The 27,778-nt window shown below is 35.2% G+C and overlaps 1 long non-coding RNA gene across 3 annotated transcripts in view; it reads left to right on the top strand.

The window, feature by feature from the left end:
* Positions 1–27,778, top strand: part of LOC133240529 (uncharacterized) — a 597,238-nt gene that overhangs the window by 558,770 nt on the left and 10,690 nt on the right. For 2 of the 3 annotated variants that reach the window (XR_009734248.1, XR_009734249.1), the window contains exon 1: positions 11,573–15,284. The exons of the other annotated variant lie outside the window; for it this stretch is intronic. This is a non-coding gene — a long non-coding RNA (uncharacterized LOC133240529). Of the gene's footprint in view, positions 1–11,572; positions 15,285–27,778 lie in introns of those variants that run through there. 3 annotated transcript variants of the gene reach the window in all.

Below are 27,778 nucleotides of genomic sequence, written 5' to 3'. Positions count from 1 at the left end.
TTGTCTCCCTGATCTCCCCACTCCATTTCATTTTGTGTGCTTGAAGTCAGAAAAATTGAATCAGATTCAGTGGTGATTTGACACATTCTTTAACCTCTTGTGCCCAAGTTTACTTATTTCTAAAAGAATGGAAAGCACTCCTACCTCACTGTTGTTTTCAAAATTAAGAGAACATCCATTTACGGAGTATCTTTTCCTCTTTTGTACTGGTAGAGATAAGTGCAAAATTGGTGATCAAACTCACCAATTTTGTAGTGCTTAACCTCCATTGTTTGCTCAAATAAGAAGAGGGAAAAAGCCAAAGTTCAGAGAAACCTAGGCTGAATTCCATTAGTTTGTAAGTAACTGAATCAAAAGTAAAGCATAAACGACATCTACAAATGCCTTCATTATCTTCCCAGAGATGCAAAAGTCACATCATCCTTTGTAACAGGCAGCATTTATATGGAAATGAGAGTGGCTCAAGAAGCAAGTACATTATTGCTTTATGCCTGAATACATTAAGTCTAGGATCTGTTGTTGTTCAGTCACTAAGTCATATCTGACTCTTTGGGACCTCATGGACTGTGGCATTCCAGGCTTCCCTGTCCTCCACTATCTCCCTGAGATTGCTCAAACTCATGTCCATCATGTCGGTGATACCATCCAACCATCTCATCTTCTGTCATTCCCTTCTCTTCCTGGCCTCAATCTTTCCCAGCATCAAGATCTTTTCCAATGAGTTGGCTCTTCACATCAGGTGGCTGAGGTACTGGAGCTTCAGCTTCAGCGTCAGTCCTTCCAGTGAATATTCAGGGTTGATTTCCTTTAGGACTAACTGGTTTGATATCCTCTCTGTCCAAGAGATTCTCAAGAGTCTTCTCTTGCTGTAGGGACCTCTACTGTATATGGCCATTGAAAGTTCAGATGAGACCACATTTATGTAATTATAGAAATGGCCTCTGGGGCTCTTTCCTGAAGATGATGAACAAACACAGGGTTTATTTACATAATATGAAGAAGTGCACTCTCACCACATAAGAGAATAGAATATAGAGAGAACTGTATAAAGGAATCCCATTTTTTAAAAAGAACTGAAAACGTTTTCTTGTTTTTTTTGAATACCGAGATTTACGGAAGGTTCAGGTGAGAAGAGATGCTAGAAGTCATAAATTCAAAACCCTTCATTTTATAGATGAAAAATAAAGAATCCAATGAGGGGACATCATAACATAAATCTCAGTAGTTAATGGTCAGCAGGAGAACTGAGGTATCATAACCTAAGCTTTGCATTGGTTTCACTTATCATTCAGTTACAATATTTTCCCTTTCTGGGTGAGTGTTAAACCTATGAATAAATGCTGTAGGCAAGAATAGACTATATATGCTTTGGGAGCAAATAAATGAAGTTACAAATAATGTTACCTCTATGAGGTGACTTTACCGGAAGAATAGAGAGTAGAGGACTTGAATTTTTTTAAGATCATAAATGGAATGTCTGATCTTTCAGTGGTAAGCACCTAGGAATATTTTATAAAACTGAGCTGATGCCCTACTGACACTATCTTTGTGTTTTCTCATAGCTTAGATTTAACTTGATTTTTTTTTGAAGTCTATCCTAGCTTATCTGCAGGGACCTCAGTCTACCTGATTGACCTGGGCACTAATCCACAGCTAACTTTTGTTATTCTTTACTGAACATTTCTGGACCTCTGGATATTTTCAATGATGGATTTCTACAACCATCTAGAAATTAGTAGCCTCACTTGACTTAGTATGAGCCCACTATAAATGAACCATATTCACAAAAATACATGATGATTATAACTTCCCTAGATCAACCTCTAACTTACCAAAGATACATTAGGCATTACAATTTGATCTATGCTGTTCCCGCTTGGATCTCCAATTGAGCATCCATCTCTGATCTCTAGCTTAATTCTTTCCTGTCCATGAGTGTCACTGAGATCTTACTGTGGTCTACACATTCAAGGGTGCCAAATAGTGATGATACTTTGTGGAACTGTGTACCATAATAGCTGTATAATTCTTCCAAATGAAGTAATTTGCTCCCGAGGATGGGGAATTACTCCAACTATAATGATTATCTTAATCAAGTTCCTATCCTAGTAACTATATTCCATCACATTGTATCCATTTTTATGAAGAATTTCTGATAACATAATGAGCTCTATGGCAACAACTGTTATTTTCCTAATATCTAATCTCCTCTTGTTCCTTAATGAGAGGGCTCTCATTTATTAAAGATAACAACGTGCCCAACTGAAAGATTACATTTTCTAGCTCCCACTGCATGATATCCTTGTGCCTATATTCTGGCTACTGAGATATAAGAGGATATGGTAGTCTGACCTCAGAGATGTTTCATAAATGAGAATAGAAATGGATGTATGCTTCTGTTATTTTTGGAGTATAAAAGACATGCATGATACATAAATACACAAGTAGACTTCCAAAAAGCAAACACAGGAGACAAAGGGACAATTAATGAGAGAATTTATCCCAAGAGAACAGAGTACGAGGCCATGCTTTGGGCAAGCCCAGGCAGTGTCTACTCAATCCCCAGGCTGTTACTAGGGGGAGCTAGTAACTGAGAATGTTTCCCAAGCTCTCTTCTTTTGAGGGCATTTTTAATATGGTAACTCTAGGCACCACCCCCCTATCATGGTATGTTGAGTGCACTCTGCAGACATAATTATATCTTAAAGGTCACTGTATCAAGCATTGTTTCCTGTTACCTTGTTAATTGAACTCTGATTCTTAACTGCCACAGATTTATCTGTCATTTTTGGGGCTTCTCAATGCAAGACAGTTTTTCACGTGAAGGAAAAAAGGAGCCACTTCTAACTTTCTTTTCTGTTACTAGTAACTATAGTTATTTTCTTACTGAATTGAACCCTTTGTCTGCTATAATTTTCATCAGGGCAAGTTACCATATTCAACCATCATCACAAGTCTATAAAATTAACAACTTGTTTTATTGAAGTATAGTTGGTTTACAATGTTGTGTTAATTTTTGCTGTACAGCAAAATGATTCAGTTATGCATATTACACATCCTTTTTTATATTCCTTCCCACTATGATTTATCATAGGATACTGAATATACTTCTCTCTGCTATACAGTTGGACTGGGTTGTTTTTCCATTCCATGCGTAATAGCTTACATCTGCTAACCCCAACCTCCCACGCTACCCCTCCTTCAAGCCCCGCCCCCTTGGCAACCACGAGTCGGTTCTCTCTTCTGTGAGTCTATTTCATAGATTCAATTGTGTCATTTTAGATTCCACATAGAAGTGATAGCATATGGTATTTGTCTTTTTCTTTCTGACTTATTTCAGATGATAATCTCTAGGTCCATTCATGTTGCTGCTGATGGCATTCTTTTCTTTTTTTTTTTTTTTTACGACTAAGTAGTATACCACATTTTCTTTATACACTCATCCAAGGGCATTTAGGTTGTTTCTATATCTTAGCTATTATGAATAATGCTGCTATGAACATAGGGATTCATACATCTTTTGGGGTTAGAGTTTTGTCTGAATACATACCCAGGAGTGGTATTGCTGGATCTTACGATAGTTTTATTTTTAATTTTTTGAGGAACTTCCATACTGATTTTTCATAGTGGCTATACCAACTTAACATTCCCATCAACAGTGTAGGAGTATTCCCTTTTCTTCACCCGCTCTCTGGCATTTATTATTTGTAGACCTTTTAAGGGTGGCCATTCTGACCAGTGTTGTGAAGTGGTACCCCAGTGTAGTTTTGATTTGCATTTGTCTAATATGAAAGTAACCACTAGTTGATCATAATTCCTGTGCACTTTTCTTTTTTAACATTAAGGTTTAACATCCAAATACACATCTGTTCTTATCTTGATGAGCATCTCAACAAATGTACTAATCAATCTACTAAGTAATTAGTCTATTAGTAAAGATATGAATTTATGTGTAGTTAAAATAGAGAATGAAACAATGGATAACATTGGGCAAAATGTTTTGCATATAACGGGGACTCATATTTCGATTTTAACTTATAAAGGGCGAAGAACATGTTATCAAGTCACTGGTGTAATACAACACTAGATGTTCATGTGATTTTTTTGTCTAGTTTTGCTTTATATCCAAATAAACCCTTTATCATATACAGAAGGTGGAAAATTAAGAGAAGAAAATTATCAGTGATGGGGTACATGTCAGGTGCTAAATGCTCTTATTGCATTAACATGTCCTGATTTGTATATTTTCCTCACTGAGAATAGATTATTATACTGAGATTGAGAGAGCAAATCACTTGTAAACTTTCATATATCTCAAATCTCAAGCCAGAATGAGAAAGCAATTTTGTCTGATTTGAATTCTGGGTTCTTGTCTACTACTTCAGATTTACCATACAGATGGGGGCTTGGGACATACTGCTTGGTCTAATGCTAGACAGGCACATTTTGGAGGGGACTGAGACCAAGAACTAGGCCTATACCCTGAGGTGGGACAGGAACCAGGAGGACAGCTGTTAGTGCTGCAAGGAACATGATTTTATCATGCAGAGCCAAATACATAGAAGATGCTATTGGAGGAAGTCTTTTGTAGCAGGTCAAGTTCTCAGATGGCCACCATGATTGTCACCCTCTGAGATGAAACCCTGAATAACCACTCCCGGCTCCCAACCATCTTGAGTCTGGACAGGGAAATGCAGGTAGCTTCTAACATCTGAGGACTTAGTTGTCTGAGACTTAGTTAGTCTGAGTCTAACTCAGACATTAGAAATCAGTTCTGCCAATAACCTGTATGAGCTTGGGAGCAAGTATTTTGTCTAGTCAAGATTCCAGGTGGGATTATAACCCAGTTTACAGCTTGATGGCAACCTTGTAAAATCTTGAGCAGACCATCTAGCTCCTTCATGCTCAAACTTCAGACCAATGAAAACCATGAGCCAGTAAATGTAGATTGATTGAATCTAAGTTTGTAGTATCTTGTTACCTGACAATAGAGATCTGATACAACTAGTGAAGTAGTTGGTATAAAGGAAACTCAGTTCCAAGATGGCATGACAGGAAGATGGTGTTGGATGGAATTTCTTTCCTGGAAGGACAGAAGTGCTAGAAGGTATAAAAAGAAATGACCCAAGAAAAATGTAGGGTTTGAGTTTTCTACACAACAGCACAATATATGAGTATGGATTGAGAGTAAAGCAGTTCTCAAAATGAGCCAAACCTTTGTTCATTTTGAAATATTTACTTGGAGAAGGAAACGGCAACCCACTCCAGTATTCTTGCCCGGGAAAGCCCATGGACAGAGGATCCTAGCAGGTCATGGTCCATGAGTCACAAAGAGTTGGATGCAACTTAGCAACTCAACAGCAACAACAATGGCAATTCTAGCCAACATGTGAAAACAAAAAGTTGTAAGGAACTGGGGTTTGGGGCTGAAACAAAAATTCTGCTGTTGACAGATGTGATTGTCTATTTAGATAAAACAAAATAGACTGCAGGTAATTTTTTTAATGTATTGATATAACTAAGAATAAATTAATTACATATGAAGAAATTATCTAGAATGAGACAAAGAAAGAAGATGGAAAATACAGAAAGGTGAAAATAAACTTCTTACTCCAGATCTATGATTGAAAACGTCTGGGGAAGGAGTATAGCTATCTGTATTTTCATAAAACCCACAAAGGATTCTTATGTACTCTAGTGTTTGTGAATCATCAATAAAGACTAAAAGAGGTAAAAGATGACATTTGACTTTAAAAAGCAATAGACTATTTAAAAAGTCTTAATTTTATTATTCTCACAATAATATGAAAAGAAAATAATATATGCTCATTAAATAAAACATTGAAACTATAAGCACACCTAAAACTTTATGTTAGGAGTTGTCATGGACTAAATGTTTGTGTCCCCAAAAATCTATATGGTGAAGCCTTATGTGATGGTATTGGGAGACTGGCCTTTAGAAGGTAATTAGATTATGAGAATTGGCGTCCCAAGACACTGTTCATATCTTTATAAGACATGGAAGAGAGTCCTTCCTCCAACTTGTGAAGATAAAACGAAAAAATAGCCATCTTTGAACCAGAAAGAGGGCCTTCACCAATAACCTAATCTTGCTTCACTCTGATCTTGGATTTCCAGCCTCTAGAACTATGAGAATTACATGTTTATTGCTTAAGTCACCCAGTCCATGGTGTTTTTTGTAGTAGTCCAGATTCCCTAGAATTAAAGATAATTTTATAGAAGAGGATTAAAAAGGGGGCCTATGAAGAAATATTTTCTCTTTGTTTTATTGGTCGCAAATAAATTAGTCACAAAATGGTCACAAAATAATTAGATAATATATAAAGCAATCAATTTTTTTTTCTATCTGCATAGAGTAAGGGGCATTTCATTTTATAATAAATCTTTCTGTTTTAAAATATCACTGTTCTCTTGGGACCTGAAATTTTTCTTCTGCAGATTTTTATTTGACATTGTAGTTAAAAATGTATATATTCTTTGACATGTGCCAGAATAACAGTGGATTGGAAACTTCCCAAACCGCAGGCATAATTAATGAATCCAGCTGATACAATATGTAAAGTCAAAAGAGTAGATGCTACTTAATACATGCCTGTCCAACAAAATGTCAGATTCACTTTGTTTCAGTACTTGCTTAATATCAAAGATTACAAGTGCATGACCTGTCAAGTAACTTTTAAGTGCTGAGTTTTTACTTTTTCATATGTTGAATACTTTTTAGATTTTAAAGACAGAGAGTTTGAAAATATATATATTTTTTAAATTTTATTTTATTTTTAAACTTTACAATATTGTATTGGTTTTGCCATATATCAAAATGAATCTGCCACAGGCGTACACGTGTTTCCCATCCTGAACCCTCCTCCCTCCTCCCTCCTCCCTCCCCATACCATCCCTCTGGGTCGTCCCAGTGCACCAGCCCCAAAGAATCCAGTATCGTGCATTGAATCTGGACTGGTGACTCGTTTCATATATGATATTATACATATTTCAATGCCGTTCTCCCAAATCATCTCACCCTCTCCCTCTCCCAGAGTCTAAAAGACTGTTCCATACATCAGTGTGTCTTTTGCTGTCTCGTATACTGGGTTATTGCTACCATCTTTCTAAATTCCATATATATGCGTTAGTATACTGTATTGGTGTTTTTCTTTCTGGCTTACTTCACTCTGTATAATAGGCTCCAGTTAAAATCTTGAAATTGAGAGGCAAATGCAGCAATAAAATTGTGTTAGAAGGCAAAAACTAGAAAAAAACTTGCATCATTAAGTTCACAAAGCTACTTTTATAGAATTTATGTAAATTAATTTTAATGTTAAAAATTAGAAGACCTGCATTTGGAATTCTATTTGTAGGAGCGGTATTTAAAATCTTAGAAACCGTGCTTTTCTGAAATATTACTTTATTCTGGAAAGCAAACGTTTTACAATTTCCTCAGTGTAGACCTCTTTTGAGAAAATAAAACTCTGATAATTTTGTTTGTGGGCTGTATTTAGGGATAGGACCTTCAGGGAAGTAATACAGGTTCAGTGAGGTCATAGGGTGAGGCCCTCATTCTAAGGTCTGCTGTCCTTGTAAGTAAAGGAAGAAACACCAGAGTTTACTCTTTTTGTAAACACAAAGTAAAGGCCATGAAAGAACATGGCACATAGTTGCCATCGACAAGTGCACAAGCAAGGTCTTATGAGAAACAAAGCCCTCTGGAACCTTTCTCTTGGATTTGTGTTTTGTTATTGTAGCTGAGGCCAACTAATACATGTGAGAGCACATTAATATCTCTAAAGCAATATCTGGTACAACAAGGGGGTTAAAAAGATAATTGTCAAGTAAAGGAATAATTGTAGAGTTTTCAGTACTCATAAATGTCTTAACTTCATATCTCAAGGACTTATTTATTGTCCATAGAAACTAGTCCAATAACATCAGATGAAAGCGATTTTATGCTCTCTTATAAGCGGTGCATATTTGGTTTCATACATGTGTAACTATGCATATGTAGCTATGAAGAGTAAATCTTTATAGTATGAAATGCATTTATCTTGCTTTCAAAGTTTAAGTAAAATAAAAAAGGGTAAAAGAATCACCCTTCACTTGCATTGGCTCTAACTTCAGGGTCTCAGTGCAGCATTGTTCAAAGTACTGAAGTAGGTAAATAAGTGATCCCTGAGGACAAAACCCTGCTTTGCCCATAGAAATATAGGAACTGGACAACACAATGATTTAATAGCCATTTAATGCCTTGGGTTTTATGCCAGAAGCACAGTTGTCCGTAACTTCCTCTCAAGAGCCCATTAGAACAGATTAGACCTCAGGCTCCACTTAATTGTAAGGAAGATAGAAAGCATGTAGGAGCACCTGGATAGTAACTGAACATTAAATATATCTGCCATATAATCAATCTGAGGTTCCAAGTTTTTAGTGACTATTTATTGAAACTTTTATAGCCCCACCTGTTTCATCAATCAAGGTTTGCTTCTGTAAATATTTCAGGGATTTAATACAAGAAATTAGGTACTCACAAAATATTTCTAAGGGATGGCATTGTGAAAATTAGAAAGAAAGAAAAAAAATGTAGTGAACTCAGGGAAACAAGCAGTTGTATGACTGTGCAAGGATACCACCAGATCCTGTCATCCTAAAGCAGGTATTGCCTGGGAGGTTTGGGGGAGCTGCTGCCACGATCCGGTATGTGGACTGCCCGAACCCAGTGTTCCAATATACTAAAGATTCCACCACTCTCCCCACTTCTAAAACTTGTGGCGTTAAAGCTCTCATGGATGGAACGTAAACTAGAATCTCTTGGGAATATTTTGGGAAATGTGCTTTTCAGACTTTCTTTTTTTTTTTTGGAATATATATATATATATAAATTTTTAATTAATTTTTTTTTTACTTTACAATATTGTATTGGTTTTGCCATACATCAACATGCATCCTCCACAGGTGTACACGTGTTCCAGACTTTCATACCAGTCTCTGAAACACACACAGAAGCAAGTAGAGCACGTTCCTGGCTGTTAAATAGAAAATACATCTGTGCATACGTGCAGGCATGTGTGACTGACTCTATACTTGCCTGTGTTTCCATTTTGGCTGTAGCTTCCAGGAAATTCAGAAATTTCTTTCCTTTGTTTCTTAATCTTGTTTCTTATATTCTTTGAATATTAATAAAACCTACTGTGGTTTGAAGAGTAGGCACATTTGTAGTATTCAATTTCTTTTATATCTAAAATGCTACGACTATAATATTTAATCCTTGCCTTTGTCAATATTTAAAATTCTCATCTGTGAAATGCAAAGGTTCAATTTTCATTACAGTTTCATGATTAATCTGCACTTATGTGCTGAAGAAAAGTATTCCCATTTGAAGGCAAGTCCTTGGTGCCCATATCCCCGAAGTAAATGTTATAAAAACATAAATGGGAAATTAAATGCCCAATAAAATATTTATGACATTTGAATGCAGTTTTTATTACCCTTGTTCTGAAGTTGCATTTGATTTTGGCTGATAATTATAGTATTTTACGAGCAAGCAGTAAAAGAAAGTAAAAATAGTAATCTTCCCTTTGTGAAATGTTACCCTTTTATATTTGGATTTTTCTTGAACAATTAAAGTACAGTATGATATTTATGAGATATGCCCCAGATATATTTAATACAAAGTATGCTGAGTTATTTAAATATGAATTTTCACTGCAGTATTATTTAGAGTAACAAAAATCTGAATGAAACCTAATTTTTTAATCAACAGGAAAATGTTTAAATGTACTACAGTTCATTCTTATAATGGTATACCATGCAAGACTACACAGAATTAGGAAGATAGGTTTGTATGTGCTCACTCAGGAATATGTCTTACTGGGCCTTATATTCAGTCCTTTCTCTAAGGAATCCATGTTCTTTTAGAGGAACATATTGGGTTGGCTGAAAAGTTCCATAAGATGTTATGGAAAAACCTGAACGGACTTTCTGGTCAACCCACTATTTGGAAACTGAGACCTGAGCAGTATGTGTGCTCATAGATACTGGAGCATGCCTAGTCCCAGGCCCTCTCAATGGAGAGAGCTGGGGAAGTAATGTATACACACACACATGTACCTCAGTTTAGTTCTATTTCTATTTAGATTGAAAACTGTAAGTTCACACCAGTATTTCAGTTTCCAGTGAAACCCAATAGAATCCATTCTTGTTTTCTCTTTTCATAATTGTACCTCCCCTCACAAAATGCAAGGTAGCTGGCTCCTATTATTCTAAAATACTTACTTGTTTAATCACTCCCCTTGTATATAATGAGTCTCCGTTTAGAAGCTCCCTGTCTTCTCTCATGTGTCCCTTTATCTCCCTTCTGCTCTGACTTTCTGTCTGGGTTTCTCCCACCACTGCCCCACTTAAGAGTTGTCCTTCTTCCCCTCTGAGTCTCCAACTTTCAGCTCTGAGCTGCCCCCTTAATTGTCCCAAGGAGGGTTCTCCTCACCTCACTCAGGCTCTGTCATCCCTCCTCCTATGGCCAAGTCTGGGGTTTGGCCAGAAGGACTGGACAGGATTCTTTTAAAAAACCCTTTGCATATAATTAGTTCTCTGTGCTTCCCCCAGCCTTTCCCCCTGGTTCCCATAAGGACCTTTTCTAACATCAGTAAAGTAAATTCTCTTACTATCATCAGATTCTCCCATGGCTCAAATCCCCTCCAAGGGAATATTTTCAAGACAGAAAGTCAAATCTTTATTTGTAGCTTTTTCCTGTTTTGCCCTGTTATTCTTCTCTGACTTGTTAGGAGTGGAACATCCTATTTGTCCACAGTAGACAGACAATGGATAAAATAAAATTCTAGGGGCAGGGAGAAAGAAGACTACCGTTAATATTTAAAGATCTAATTTTCCAAACACTTTTAAGATTATTTCTCTTTAAACCAATAATATATATGGTATAGGAATTATGATAATTTTATACATGGGGAAACTGACAGCCCTTCCTTACAGTGTATATACTTTAGATCTTTGATTAACAGTCTGGACCACCTGACAAGACAGGCCTGGCTCCTTGCTATACACAATGTTTCCAGCCCTGGGTCTCCTCAGACGGCATATTACAGGTTCCAAATTTGTTCCTGAGTCCACTTCTTAAATGAACTCAATGCCGATGAGTTCCCTATCTACGTAAAGGAGCTGGAGTCATATATAATGTGTTCTTGTAACATTCTTGTAGAAGGAGTTTTACAAAAGAGATTGTTATATAAATACTGAGATTACTAGTGTCCAGAACTGAGACATTTTGAAGTGTGGCTTTATTCATAGAGATGAGTGGTTATCAATCCAGGAGAAATCAGAAGATTTCAGAAGCATTTCAGACATACTTGATTTTCCTGGGACATATCTATCAGATTGGACATTTGGATTATGGCAATTAATGACAACTCACACTATTTATGAATGAAGATATGAAATGATTTTTACTTTTTAATCCTATAACATGAGTTTGGATCCTTATTGAGCCTCAGGAGTGCTCTCAATTTTTACAGCTATTTAGATCTCATTTTTTAAAAAAAATATTTCTCAAGCAATGCACCATCTAATTCTCTGTTCATGTCTCAGCAGGGGGAAAAAAAATGTTTTAAGTGTGGTCTCAGTTAAGTACATTAGATATTTTATCCACCTCACCTCCTAGAGTTCATGCTTAGTGCTGAGTTGCGGCTGACTTAACTCAGATGTAAAGTCAAAACTTCTGCATTCCTTGCCTGACCTCCATGGTTTAACCTCACGTGCTGCTCTCTCCAGAGTCCTCTCATGGCACTTAAAATGCTGTCTTTCACTTGATAAAGGTAGAATTTATTATCTTCTTTTTTCACTTTTTACTCTTTATTTTTATCTTTGTAATAACTATCAGTTTTTATTGAAGTACATAGTTGATTTACAGTGTGTTCATTTCTGCTGAAGAGCGAAGTAATTCTGTTATACACACACACATATATATACACACACATAAACACATATGTATATATTTCTAATATTCTTTTCCATTATGGTTCATCATAGGATATTAAAATTAGTTCTCTGTGCTTTGCAGTAGGACCTTGTGTTTTATCCATTCTGTATGCAAAAGCTTACATCTGCTAATCTCAATCTCCCACTCCATTTCTCTCCCAACCTCCACCCCTTTAGCAACGATCAGTCAGTTCTGCATGTCTGTGAGCCTATTTCTATTTCATAGATAGGTTCATTTCTGTCATATTTTAGATCCTACATATAAGAGATAGCATACGGTATTTGTCTTTTTCTTTCTGACTTCCTTCAGTTAGTATAGTCTCTAGTTGCATCCATGTTGCTGCAAATGGCATTATTACTTTTCTATGGCTGAGTAATATTCCATTATATGTATGCACTGTATCTTCTTTATCCATTTGTCTGTTTACAGACATTTAGGTGCTTCCATGCCTTTCTGTAGTAGGCAGTGCTGCTATGAGCATAGGGGTACATCTATCTTTTCAAATTATAGTTTTGTCTTGATACATGCCCAGGAATGGGATCCAGATCATATGGTAATTCTGTTTTTACTTTCCTGAGGACTCTCCATACTGTTTTTCATGGTGGCTGTACCAACTTACATTCTCATCAACAAATATTAACGGTTCTGTTTTCTCCACAACTTCGCCAGCATTTTTATTTGTAGACTTTTTAATGGTGGCCATTATGAGCACTGTGAAGGTGGTGCCACATTATAGCCTTGATTTGCATTTGTCTAATACTTAGCAATGTTGTGTATATTTTCATGTGCTTATTGGCCATCTGTATTCCTTCTTTGGATAAATGTCTATTTAGGTCTTCTGCCATTTTTCATTTGGGTTGTTAATTTTTTTGTCGTTATGGTTATGAGCTGTTTGCATACTTTAGAAATTAAGCCCATGTCAGTTGCATCATTTGCAAATGATTTTCTCCCACTCAGTAGGTTATCTTTTCATTTTGTTTATGGTTTCCTTTTGCTGTACAAGTCTTGAAAGTTTGATTAGGTCTCATTTGTTTAGTTTTGTTTTTATTTCTATTGCCTTGAAAGACAAGACATATGCTTGTCAGGGCATAGATCTATGTCCTCTTCACTTACTTTCTCTGAATGTTAACATGTCCCATCTTAGCATCTTGTACGTTTATCAAAACTAAGAAATTAACATGTGTATAATACTATTAAATTACACATCTTATTCAGGTTTCTCCATTTTTTTTTTCACTAGTGTCTTTTTAGTTCCAAAATCCAATCCAGGACACCTGGTGTGTTAATTTCTATGACTACCATAACCAAGTATCGTAAACCGAGTGGTGTGAACAGCGGAAATTGGTTTCCTCAGAGTTGTGGAGGCTAGAAGTCCAAGATCAAGGTGTTGACAGTCGATTGCTCCTGAGGCTTCTCTTCTTGACCTGCGATGGCCACCTTCTCCCTCTGTCGTCGTGTGGCCTTTCCTCTGTGTGTGTCTGTGTCATAACCTCTTCTCCAAAGGGTTCAAATTTTACTGGACTTGGGCTCACCTTAATGACCTCATTTAATCTTAATTATGACTTTAAGGATTCCTTCACAAAAACCAGTCACATTCTGAGGGTTAGGACATCAACATATGAATTTTGCGGAAACACAATTAAACCTCAAATGCTATGTTTTATTTCATTATTTTATCTCCTTAATCTCATCTAATATGTGACAGTTTCTTAATATTTTTTCCTTGAAATTTTTAAAGGGCATTGGCCAAAGTATATACAATATACAAACTATCCCTAAATGTATGTGTCTTTGATATTTTCCCATAATCAGACTGGGACCAGTTGTCTCTGGAAGAATATTACAGAGGTGACCAATTTGCCTGAGTCAGAGTGGTTTCTTGGGATGTTGGGTTTTGTTTCTAAAACTGGGATTGTCATCGGCAGACTTACAGTTTGAGGGCTTCAGTGAGCTATTACAACATAGAGTAGGATGCAAGTTTGCATCTAATCTCAGATATCCCAATTCTAAAAATGTAGTAGCCTTTTGAGACATAAGAATGTTCTCAAGTGACTAAGACTGTTCTTAGAGTCTCATTCCCTTCACATACAGAGTCACCCTCCTGTGGCCCTACTTTCTCTGTCTCTCTCTTAATTCTTACATTTTCTTCCCCTCCTTACAAAACCGTTTTCCTTCATCCCAAGATATCAAAACTAAAAATTTGGTTTATTATTCAGAAAAATCTATCCCTGCCCTGAAACTTGTTATATTCAAAGAGAATACGTGGGCAAATAAGGATGATGGAGTAGTTTCAGTTGCATCTGAATAGAGGGATATAAACAAAGGCATCCGCTGGGGAAGATAGAAAGCAAAGAAGAGAATTACAGGGAGAGAAAGAAAGGTTCATGTGGGTAAAAGCTACAAATATTTGTGTATGTTTATATTCAATATGTGTTTATATATATCTGTATGCTTATGTCAATATATATAGAAGGCAAAGGAGAAGTAGAGAGAATGGTCTTAGTTTCATCCTCACTTTGACACTTACATAGTCTGGCAAGTCATGAACTATTTTTGAACCTTGTTTCTTTATCTGTATAGTGGGTATAATAATATCTTCTTTATAGGATTATAGCAAATATTTAATATTGGTATATATTAGCTATTAATCATATGATACATTAAGTATTTATACATTTTTATTTTTAAAATCTTTATTTGTTAAAAAACTAGAACCAATCCATCGCATATCATCACTTCCCAGAGTCAAGGAGAAGTCCATGCATAGTAATTCTTCAGTGCTTTCCTTCCCTGGTTTGTATTATACATGAAATAGTGCTGTGGGCCAGATATATGAAAGTATGAGAAAGGCCCAGGCTTTGGTCCTCTGAAATTCCCATTCCTTCTTATTACTTGATTACATGTAGAATGTTACATTGGATCTGGGAGTTTCCACGGCACTGATCGTCACAAAGGTGCTCTCTGTTGACCTCAGATGATGTACTGGACACCCAAGCCGAGAGCTGAACAAATAGACAGCCAGCAGCTTTCATTTGACTGATCCTGACTCCTGCGGGGTACTCTGCTGCCTCCATGCACCCACAAAATCCTGCCTGCCTTCTAATCTGAAAACATTTTCTCAGACTGCATCCTCTCCCTCCACCATCAAAGCTTTCAACATCTGCCCACCATCCCCTGGAAAGTCATCCCAGTCCCTTCAGAGGACAGGATTCTGAAAATTCTATTCGAGGGAAAAAAGGAAGTCTGGATCTCAAAAACAAAACGCCTGATGTTCTCCTAACAGGTGACTTTCACTTGCTATAATCACATATTTTGCTGATGAGTTTATAACAGTTCCCCCAAGGTGACACAAATTAATTAACCTATGAATAATTTGCCCCCCTTTTTTAGTACTGTTATAAAGTAGGTATTTAATACAATTTCAGTAGCTATTTCTTTCCAACTTTTGTTTACAAAGAATATCTGGAACCATTTCTGCTTCCTCTGAAAACTAATGAGCAGATATTTAGGAAATAAAAAAAATGCTCCCTGTACATCCATTTGTATAAACAAGTTTTTAGTCACCTTAATGGTTCTGATGGCAGTAATTAATGCAGTCGCTTAAGGCGATCCTTTATTTAAAAGACTTATTTCTATTCAAATTTACCACCATTCTAACATAGAGTCGAAACAATTTTCCTGTTTTGGAACCCATCTTAGTGTAAATACTCAAAGGAGATTATTGACTTCTTAACCCACTGTTAATTCCCAGGTAGCTGAGATGCTGTCTGAGTTGGGAACTATGAAAGGAATAGCAGGGACAAGCACAGGATTTAGAAAGTTTCAATACCAATCCCATCTCTACTCTGATCTAACTCCTGACTTCTCTTCAAAGGTTCACTTACCTATTCGGCTGTAGCTTCCTTGGCCTTCTTTCTCTTCTGTGAACTGCTAAAGACTTGCTAGCTAAGAAGTTTTGTGGACATAATTCCCCCCTGCCTGGAATGTTGCACCCACTTTATCTCACACGGCTAAAGCATGTGTGGACTTACATATGTCCTCCCGAGAGAGGACTTCCATAACCATCTTCGTAAGTGGGTGCCAAATCATCCCTGCTGTGTGCCATCATGGTCCATTCATATCCTTCATGACGCTTGTCCACACCCACACACATTTACACACACATTTGTTTATTATTATTATTGTTTTTTTGTCTCAGAAAATTACTATAAGCAGTGAAGATTTGGGACGATTTCTATTTTATTAACCAATGTTACCAAATTGTTGAAGGAATAAATGTTGGTTACAATTTAAAAGATCATCATATAATTTTGCAAAGCATCAGTTGTTTAGAACAATAAGGAAGGAATCTGAAATTTTGCTCCTCAATATTTATTACCCATATCACAACAGTCAGCTCTCTTACACAGATTATCACCACTTCAGACTTATCCTGGCTCAGAAGACAGCCATGTATTCTAGCTCCAGGGAGTATGGGATTGAAAGCACAATTTGATATATAAATTAAAACCAACTAATTCCAATCTAAAATTGATCTCTAGTATCTGAAACAGCAAAGATGCCTAATATTCATGGAGTAATTCTCTGAAATTAAAAATCTGAAAACATTTTAAAATGGATATGTTCTGAGATAGATGTACAGAGTACAGTTCTACTATCAAATATATAATAATGATTTTAGAAAATGAAAAGTTATTGTTGAATTCTCCTAAGATCATAAATCATTAACCTTTAGATTTTTAGTGTTGGAAAGAACTTTAAAGATTATTAGAGGTAAACATGAGAAATCTCACTATAAATGTAAAATACTAAATGAATCATCATTTTTTCCCAGTCTTTCTGTAATTGTTATCACACACCCCAATCCAGCCAATTGTCATCTCTCACCAGTGTTATTTTCCATTGTCCTTTCACCATGAACTCTATTCTTACCACCTTGAAACAGTTTTCTACACCATAGCCTGAGCCATCTTTTTAAAGAAAACCTGAACAGACTCCCCGTCTTCATGACTCTCTTAAGTGCATCATTGCACTTAAGTTAAAATCAAAATTCCATACCCTGTCTTAGACCCAATATGACCTGGCTTAGGCAGCCTGTCCTCTCTGATCATTGCCTTGTGCTCATCCTGCCTAACTCTGTTGCAGGCACTCTGACCTCTCTGCTCCTGCTCCAACATGTTAACCTGTCTCCCACTTCAGAGCCTCACATTTGCCGCTTCTTCTACTTGCATTATCCTTGTCCAGGTCTTTGGGTGACTCCTTTTCAGTACTCAGTCCTATTTGGATACATGCAGAATCGTCTCAAAGGTGTTTTTCCAGTTACCCAATCGAAAATAGCTCCCTCCCCTCCTTTCCCACTCATCCACTCCTTATTCCCTTAGGTTTTTAAAGCACAAACTGAGTTTAGATTATTTAATTTCTTATTTGTTGTCTGTCTTCTTCACAGAACTCTAGCTCAGGAAAAGTAAGGACCTTGTCTGCTTGGTTTGCCACTGTGTCATGCTTTTAGAACTGCTCTCACACAGAGTAAGCATTTGGGCATGACGAGTCGCTTCAGTCATGTCTGAGTCTTTGTGACCCTGTGGGCTGTAGCCCGCCAGGCTCCTCTGTCCATGGGGATTCTCCAGGCAAGATTACTGGAGTGGGTTGCCATGCCCACCTCCAGAGGATCTTCCTAACCCAGAGATCAAACTTGCCTCTTTCCATCTCCTGCATTAGCAGGCGGGTTCTTTACCGCTAGCACCACCCGAGAAGCCCAGCAAGCCCTTAATAGATGTCTAAGAAAGGGAGAGCAGGAAAGGAGGTTGAAAACACATGAACGTGTGTACACGTTGGGGACGTCTATGTGGAGAATTATCTAACCTGCTCTGTCCCCCCAGTCACATTTTACCTTTGCTCCGAGGAGCAGTAATTATTAATGTCATTTTATTAATGACAAACAAAATTCTGCAAACCAGCTCAGTATCACCTATGATTTTAAAGAAATCTTTGAACCAACCTAAATCTATTCTGAGCAACTATTACAGAATATTGAAAGCTTACACTGCTCTTTCTTTGCCAGAGGCCAACAGTTTTCATGGATGATTTGATGCTGGGAGCTATCTGTCAAGTTTTAAATAACAGAAAAATATGCCTACGCTTCCTGAGATGGAAAGTGACAGACAAGGAAGTTGCCATTTGCCCCCAGGTTTAAGGGAAATGAGAGAGAAATTGTTACAGTGACTTGGTGCTGTTGAGCAAATACGTCTAATCTCTGGAAAATAGGAAGCCTCGGGGGAGAATATAATAATATTGTCCTGCTTATTTTTGCCTCCTCCACAACAAACACTCAATTGTGATGCAGAGAAGCAGAACAGAAGCCCCAGTTAATCAAACCAAAGCGGCATGCCCAAAACTAAAAGGCAAATCCAGTCAAAGAAAACATCATAAAACAATGTACTAATTAGGACTGTAAGGATAGGAGGCAAAGTCATTCATTACTTTTTACAAAACACTGAATTGGGTTTCATAAATTAGACTGTTGAAAGTTATTTTTAACATCTGAATATAAAAGTAAAACATTATCCATTATAAAAAAATAGAACATGTTGAAAATTGTATAAAATTCTCAACATCTTACCACACAGATATAACCATTCTTAATATTTTAATATTTCCTTCCAATAGCTTATATTGAGAACATTTTCTAAAGCAATCAATATTCTCTGAAAGTACAGTATTTAATAATTCAACATTGTCCATTTACTATTATAATTTAATTAAGCATTCTCCATAGCTGCATTTTGGGCTATCTTTCAATTGCTTTTATTTTTGTTATAGTCATGTATGTATGCATATCTGTAGGAAAATATAGGAAGAAACACTGGGTATATAAATTTATTATTTGTTATACAATTATAATTCACTTTCATCCAATAACCTAATTCACTGTAATACTGGGAAAAATATCTGAGAGTATTTCAACTTTATAGGATTCAATAGAATTTCATCATTATATATATCATGATTTGTTTGACCATTTGACTTTATTATTTCCTATTTTAAATAAAGGCTCTAGTAAACATTCTTATATATGAACCCTCAAATAATTATCTGTATATAACTTCTATTATGAAATATTTCAGCCATAAAAGCTGTCACAAACACACTGCAATTCTTTCTGTGTGTGTATGTGGTTGGGTGGATGGTTATGCAGATATTCATGTTCTGTCCATTAGCTCTTATTTCCATTTTATTTTGTCCTCACTGAAGCATCACGCTTTGTCATTTTATTCACTGCTACATTCTAGAACACTACCTAGTAAAAGGTAGACATGCAGTTAAGATTTGTTGAAAAAATCAGTTAATATTTGGGTGTTTTCTTATTTTAAGAGCTCTTTATTTAAACTTTCATAACATATATCACAAATACTATCCTAATTTCATCATATACTTTATATTTTTATAAATATCCATTTAAAATTGTATTCTGTATATATAATCCAATTTGGCATTTCCTCTTTGCTTTCATTCCTGGAAAATTCTTGGTCCACTACATTTCTTTTAGGTCTTTCATGGTTTTATCTATTACATGTAACTCTTTATTTCATCAGTATGTTATTATAGTATGTTTATGAGGTAAGAACCTATATTTCCCTTTTTTAAATTAGCCAATTTTCTAGCAACATTTCTTGAACAAAGTGAATTTATAATGTAAAATGTCCTTCATTTCTACTCTTTTTTTTTTTTTTTAATTTAGAAGTTCGTTTCTGGTCTATTGATAATGTTTCTCTTCTCTCTATACCTGCATAAACACAATAGGTTTAATAATTGTACCATTATAACATATTTGATTTTATAATAAACTGGCCCTATTCTTTCCATATAGTTTATTCTTCCAAACTGCTTTGGGCTATTGTCATTCATGTATTCTTCAAAATATTCCTGGTATGTTTTTTATGTGATTGCATTATATTTATAAATGAAACTAGGAATTCTTGAGAAGTTTAAACTATGGAGTTTTCCCATGAAGAGAAAAATTATATTCCCATTTTATTTAAATATTAATTAATGCTATTTTATTCAGTAGTTCCCTTAGATTTATTTCAAGGTAATGTATATTTACATTAATATTACACATTGGATCTTTAGCTTATTTTTCCTATCCATATATTCTGTTTATAGGCTTGTAACTGAAATTGCTTATAGTATCATTCTGTTGATTCTTGAATTGTTTTCTGATTCTTGTGATGTTCCTTTGCCATATTTATATCTATTTTCTTTTTTTATTCTTATTGCTAGATAATGTTTATATATGTCAGCTCAGTTAATAGTAATAATAGTGAGAGTGACCTTGTTTTTCAAGGAAGATGAATCTAATGTTTAATTGCTGTGTCTAATATTGACCACTGACTTTTTCATTGTTAAGGAAGTTTTTCCCCTTAATTAAAAAAATATTTTTTTAGGAATATAAATTGAGTCATATCTGATTTCTTTTCTATGATTTTTTTCATCATGATTACTAAATATGATAATATTAAAATAAATTTAAATTGCTGAAATAAACCTTATGACATTATGGTAATTTTTATTATATGAGTATAATCCATTTGCAAGCATTTTATTTGGATTTTTTTGCATATTTATTTATAAGTGACATTGAAAATAGCAGTTTGCCAAAGACAGTTCTGCCAAACATTAATGAGAGGTCAAAGGTACTTAGGGAGAGGAAAAGATTTTGTGATCCAAACATTTATGGAAAATGTTTTATTTTAAAATGTACATTATATTATTTTCTAATCTTCTCAGTTGAATTCTTAATTTAAAATACATATTTCTTGTTTAGTGTTGAACTCATCTAAGATTCTGCAGATACTACTGAGTCCAACTTTGGCTGGTTTTAAATACTTTTTATGTCTTGCTTTCTATATTCTAAATTTTCTTTCACTGAAACTTTTATTTCCTCTCTGACACTTGTTATTTAGAAGAGTAGAATTATTTTTGTTTACTTTTTTTTTTAACATTTAAAAATGTTACTTTCCAACTGTTTATTTGTTCCAAAGCTTTAACAAAAGTATCTTAGAAAGAGTAGGAAAGTAGCTTTTTGTGTTTTTTTATTCCAATACAGTTTTTACATTGGTATTTTCCTATTTAACAATTCTTAGTTTTCAGTTCTGTACTATTTCTTTAAACAACTTTTTTTCCCTTAACTTTCTTTATAATGTGTTTTCCCTTTTATTGATTCTCTGCCATAACCTTTAGTCTTTTATCTCATTTCTAACTGTAAATTTTCTTATCATTTGGATAATTTCTAAGGTGTAACAGTAGAACAAATCTTATTTTGAAGAGAGTCATGACCTCCGCCTATTAAAAGCTGTATGTTTGGCCTTTGTTTTTCTCTACAAATTGCTTCACAATGCTCCTGTTGAGATATTTGTGATTTCTCTGCCTTTACCACACAGAGGTTCCTCTCAGGCTTGTCTCTGCCCTATAATGGTTGGTGTATGAGACAGACTGAATGAATGCTTGTTTTTTCTATTAATCACATACAATCCACCTTAAGCTCTTTCTGGCTTCAGCAGCCACTGGATCTGGATTTAGCAGAGGAAGGTGGAGACACCCAAAGTGGGACTTCCCTTATCTTGGTGTCACGTTGTATCCTGAATTACATAAAGTATCTGGTAGGCAAACATAAACACATTTATAATTTCCATGGTGTGGTCTCTTGAAGTGGATGGACAGGACAGTGCTGTCACACACTGACACACTAACTCTTGCTTTGTTGAAGCAGATGTCCTGAGAATCACCATTTTGTACACATTCTTCACTTGATGAATAGAGTGGGTATGGCCAGGGCAATGTGTATGGCCCTTCTGGCCTCTTTCCTGGCACTAATAGGAATGTTTGGGATGAGATATATTTAGGATGAGAAATAGCAATTTTGCTAAATATCTGATCACTGCACTTCATATATGAGAATTTCAAACAATGCACAAAATTGGGTGCAGCTCCCATTCATTAGTTCTACGCTTTGTCCTCATTTTTAGCACTAGTGATAGCCCATCTGGGTTGGTGAATGAGAGTCAGGATCATCCTCACTTAGGCTTGGAGAGTCTACCCTATCCTGGACACTTGGACTATGATTATCAGAAACTCTTCAAGGAATATTATGATAGAAGTTTAGGAAATAAAAGGTAACTCTTTAAGAACCCTGGTTTGAAATCCAGCCCTGTATAATTTGTTATCTGGGAACCCTTGGGTAAGTTTCTTAACATCTCTGTGCCTTTGTTTCCTCATCTTTAAAATGGGGATCATACTCATACATACTCATATCTACTTCACAGGGTTATTATGAAGACTAAATAACTTAACATATGTAAGAAACCTAGTGCCTGGTATATTCTCAATTCTTTATAATGGTGTGCTTTTATTTTATGTCACTCCTCCCAGGTCCCAAAGCTGATGGCAGTTTTTAAGTCATCTCCATTAACACTCACTTTTTTGAGTGTGGATTGAGAGATATGAATATAGTCACATATATAGAGTTTTCTCTAGGGCTTATGTCTTTTTATCCAGCTGTTTATATTAGCAAAATATTATGATTTTGATAGTTAAAATCCACCAAGGAGGCTGCTACAAAAAATAGAACTAATTCTGTGAGAGAACTCAGTATCTCTATCTATACATAGAAATATGCTAATACCAAAAAGTTGTTAATGCATATATGAGTATGTATAATATTGAAACACTGGCAAAAGTCAAAGGTAGGTAAACATTTGAAACTCAATTAAATAATATATATATGATAAATATTTAAAAATCTTTTTGAAAATATGAATGTGTTTCATCCATAGAATGGCTTGTATAACCATTAAAAATGTCATGTGTAAAGATACTTTACAAACTGAGGAAGTTATTAGAGACCATATGTGAAATCAATAAATCAGGACAAAATACTTTAAATATTAGATGCCTTCAGCTTTTAAAATCACATATGGAATGTATATATTCGATTAAAAATACTGGAAGGAAATATAATCAAATATTAATAGCGGCTACCTCCTGTGGTGTTTCTTTCTTCTTATATATTTTATGTGTGAGCATGTAACAATTTTTCTAATCAAAAGTTAAAATTCAACTTCATTAAAATGATTCATTTCTTATCAGATCTAAACCAATTACAATTATATTGATAGGTCAAATAAGAAAATAAAAATTCAAGTGATGTTAAAACTGTATGTATTGGGTTGGCCAAAAAGTTCATTGGGGTTTTCTGTTTGTTCCATCTTACATTTTGGCCAACCCAATAATAACCACTTCCAGGAATCAACTGAGTAATGTCTAAAATAAATTTTCAAAGTGGCCATACTAAAAGGTAGAACCATGGTGATAGTATAAACATCAGTGGTTGCTTAGGAGTGGGAGACGAGGGAGGAATGAATAGGTATAGAACAGAGGATTTTCAGTGAAATCCTCTGTTTAATAAACATGATGATAGTGAATGTGTGTGTCTGACTTTTTGCCATCCTTTGGACTGTAGCCCACTGGGATCTTCAGTCCATGGGATTTTTCAGGCAAGAATACTGGAGTAGGTTGTCATTTTCTTTTCTAGGTGATCTTCCTGACCTAGGGACCAAACCCTTGTCTCCTGTGTCTCCTGCATTTCAGGCAGATTCTTTACCCACTGAGCCAGATAGTGAATATATGTCATTATATGTTTGTTGAAGCCCATAGAATGTACAATACCAAGAGTGAACCATGATATAAACCATGAAGACTGTGTGACTGTGATGTGTGCATGTAGGTTCTTCTGTTGTAAGCAATGTACTGCTCTGGTGGTTGATGAGGGGAAAGGCTTTGAATTTGCGGGGACAGGAGGTATATGGGAAATCTCTGTACCTTCATCTCAGTTTTACTATGAACCAAAAGCTGCTCTGAAAAAATAAAAGGAAAAAAACAGGAAAAGAAAAAGTCATGCTTATTGACCTAGCCATACAATTTCTTATAATGTGTAACCAAAAAAATTATTCTTAACCAGTCAAGTTCACAAATATATCCTTACTAGTCTTACAAAATTTTTAGTTGTAAACTGCCTTCCCCTACGAAAAAATGCACATACTAACCTATGGATAAGCATTACTTACAATTATGAGTATATATAGACCTATGGCACTTGTTATGGACCTACAGTTTACTTCCAAAAGAAAGGAAGTATAATATATATTTTAATATTAATTGTAGAATTACTTATGGTAGTGAATGAATGGAGCAATTTAAATATCAAATAGTATAACAGAATATCTAAATAAGTCCTAATAGAACAAATTAAAATTCCTGTAGGCTTTAAATGTTTACAATGAATTACCATGGTTCAGTATGATATTACTATTTTTAAGTTATAATAAACCATAGTAGGAAAATAAATCTGTGAAATATGCATATATATATATATACAGAAAATGAGAAGAAAATATGTAAAGACACTACTAATTTTGGTCTTAGCATAGTTGAATCCATGCTATATTATTTCCTTATTTTTCACAAATTCAGTAACATTATTTTTTAAAGTAAGAAAAGCAAAGAGAAATTTATTAGTTAAATCTTTCTGTTGTATAAAAGTTTGTGGGATCATGTGTCTGGCTCTTCTATTTAACTGATGAAAAGACACCCAGTGATGCTTATTCAGTTTTTGTTGTTTTTTTTTAAGCTGGAATGCATGGACACTGCAGGACAAATTACTTTTTTAAAAATAAAAATAATTTGCCATTTCTCATACTCTGTGCTATACAGTACTTTTCAGCTTTATTTGGATCCAAGGAAGACCACAACTCTTTACATCTGCATCAGACATTTTAATTTTCAAAATGTCTGCATCTGCCTCTGTATCTGATTCAGTGGCTTCTTCTGTGTTTACCTTAAAAAGTGGGAGCATGCAGTGAAAGGTGACAATGGGTGTTCATGGAAAATAAGGAGAGGTTAATAGATAACAACTCCTTTTTATAATTCTGCCCATTTAATTTCCATCTGATCTGTGGCAAATTTTCATAAGCTTTGTGTTAAGTTAGAAGAAATAGCAAAGTGGACATTCAGTATTTTTAAATGTTCACATTTAAGGATCAGATCAGATCAGTCACTCAGTCGTGTCCGACTCTTTGCGACCCCATGAATCGCAGCACGCCAGGCCTCCCTGTCCATCACCAACTCCCAGAGTTCACTCAGACTCATGTACATCGAGTCAGTGATGCCATCCAGCAATCTCATCCTCTGTCGTCCCCTTCTCCTCCTGCCCCTAATCCCTCCCAACATCAGAGTCTTTTCCAATGAGTCAACTCTTTGCATGAGGTGGCCAAAGTACTGGACTTTCAGCTTATATGCGCATTTAAATATACTAAAAGTGAAAGTGTTAGTCACTTAGTTGTGTCCAACTCTTTGCGACCCCATAGATTGTAGCCCCCCATTGACAGTAGCCCAGCAGGCTCCTCTGTCCATGGGATTCTCCAGGCAAGAATATTGGAGTGGGTTGCCATTTCCTTCTCCAGGGGATCTTCTCAACCCAGGGATTGAACCCCAGTCTCCCACATTGCAGGCAGATTCTTTACCATCTGAGCCACAAGGGAATATACTAAATGGGTATAATTAATGCCCAAGAAAAGTTCTAAAACATTAAATATTATTATGCAAAGAAGAGTATATTTATGGAGAATTATGAAAAAACCTTTTGATGCAAACTATTTAACCAATATTCCTCTGCATTATTTTAACCTTAGATTTTATTTTTACTCAGTATTTTATTTGAAACCTTTACAAATATTGTTACTGGTTTCTATCTTGGTCAGTTGTTTAAAGCATGATTATTTGGTTTCACTTATTGTTCTCTTCTTTTATGGAATGGCTGATTTTGTCTTTCTCCCTTAAAAAAATGGAAAATACTGCTGTAAAAACAAGTAGGTTGAAAATTTTGTTAACAATATTAGGAAAATTAAAGGACCCTGGGTATGTCTGTATATGAAAAGATATTTGTTAAAGTCATGAACCTTATTATCACATTTAAAATGTTCCTAGTTTATTCCCCCTAGTAACACAACTCAAAAGAACAAAGCTGTATTTTTTCTACAAAATCACAACAGTCTCATTTAGCTGAAAAATTCCCTGTTTAATAAAAGAGAAGTGAGATAAGAGGAACATGCAGTAAGAATCTAACCTAAGGGAATCTAAGTGTCCAGCATCATCAAAGGCTGTTGAAAAGGGACAACAGGGAAATGGTAGTCAAAGATTTCCTGCACAGATGAAAACTTATGTGAAGTCAAAGATTATTATTAAATTGACTACTAAATTCATGTCTTCATTTTTAATAAGCAGTATGATTTATCTCCCTGGAAACAAAGTGCATGTAAAATGGAACTTTACTAGGATGTCAAGGGACATACAGCTTGTATTATTTCCCACAGCCTTCATATCCCACACAGTGGTGGGCATAATTCGGAAATGTTTTCTTGGAAAAAGTCAAAGGAGACACATACATATGTGCTCCTTGAAACAAAATTATTAGCACAGGCACAAAAAAGATCAGTTTTGGTAAATTTATTTTAAACAACTAAAAATATTCTGCTAAACATTTTGCATGTATTCTCTGTGTGACTTTCATTCTTTAAAATATGATCGGTCAAATATTAAAAAGGGAATTCATTTTTAATTTAGATTTAATGTATTCAACCATATCCTTGAAAAACAAAGAGCCAAGTAATTTCCTTTTAATTACCTTTAAAATATATACATTGGCTACTGGAAAATGTATAGTGATTATAAGGTAAGTTTTCCATGCTCTTATTTCTTTCAGCTTGAACAAATGTGTCTATTCTCTAGACTTTTATTGGTAAAGACAAAATTCAAAAGCAGATTGTATAGAACAAAACTTAAAAGTTAATCACTGTTTTCTTGCTGTAAGTATTTCCTTGAAAAGACATCTGAGTTCAAGGTCTTCCCTGTCCAAGGAGTTTGTAGTTTCACATACTTGGGTGACTTATGAATGAAAAAATCTAAGGAAAGGGGTACAAAATTGAGTTTTAACACACTATGTGTACTGTGCTGTGTATGTGTGATGATTTAAGCCCTTACATTTATTTCAGAAAGAAAATTATCAATGTAAAATGTTCCAAGGCTATGTGAGGAGTTTAGCAGAACTCTAAATACATTAAAAAACAAGTTAAAAAATGCTGGACTTTCCCCCTTCTTTTTCAATTTTGTAAACAACTACATTGAATCCATATAACTTTAAAAACCAACAGAGTTTAAAGAGATATATATTTTTTTGTTTCAAGTTTTCAAAATTCTGTATTGTTTTATAAAATACTTAGGAATTCAGATGTTGAGATCTCAATGAAAAGATACAATTATAGATGGAAAAATTGATGCTACTCAGGTTGGAAGAGGAAATAGAGACTGATTTTTCACGAACAGTGACTACAACCAACATTATGTGTGTAAACTCTGCATTTTTATGTTCTATTGTGTCCCCCAAAGACAGGATTATTTCCAACTATAATGTGAACATAAATTCTATGAAATTCTCAAGAGAATTTATTCACTATTAATTGGAGAGTTTATGTTAAGAAGTTTGAGATGCAAATAATTAAAAATATCAGCAAATACCTTGTGTATCCAATGAGTGTGTGTTATGGCTTCTGTGAGAGGAGAACAGCTTCAAGGTCTCATGCTTTCTTTGTAGAACCCTTTGCTCTGGCTTCAATAAAGGTTCACAGCTTACAGTTTCTTTTAAAAAAATCTGCAGCAAATTCGGAC

Source organism: Bos javanicus, chromosome 28 (genome assembly GCF_032452875.1).
Source record: "Bos javanicus breed banteng chromosome 28, ARS-OSU_banteng_1.0, whole genome shotgun sequence".
In the NCBI taxonomy this organism is placed as follows: domain Eukaryota; kingdom Metazoa; phylum Chordata; class Mammalia; order Artiodactyla; family Bovidae; genus Bos; species Bos javanicus.
This window is presented reverse-complemented; position numbering and strand designations above follow the sequence as displayed.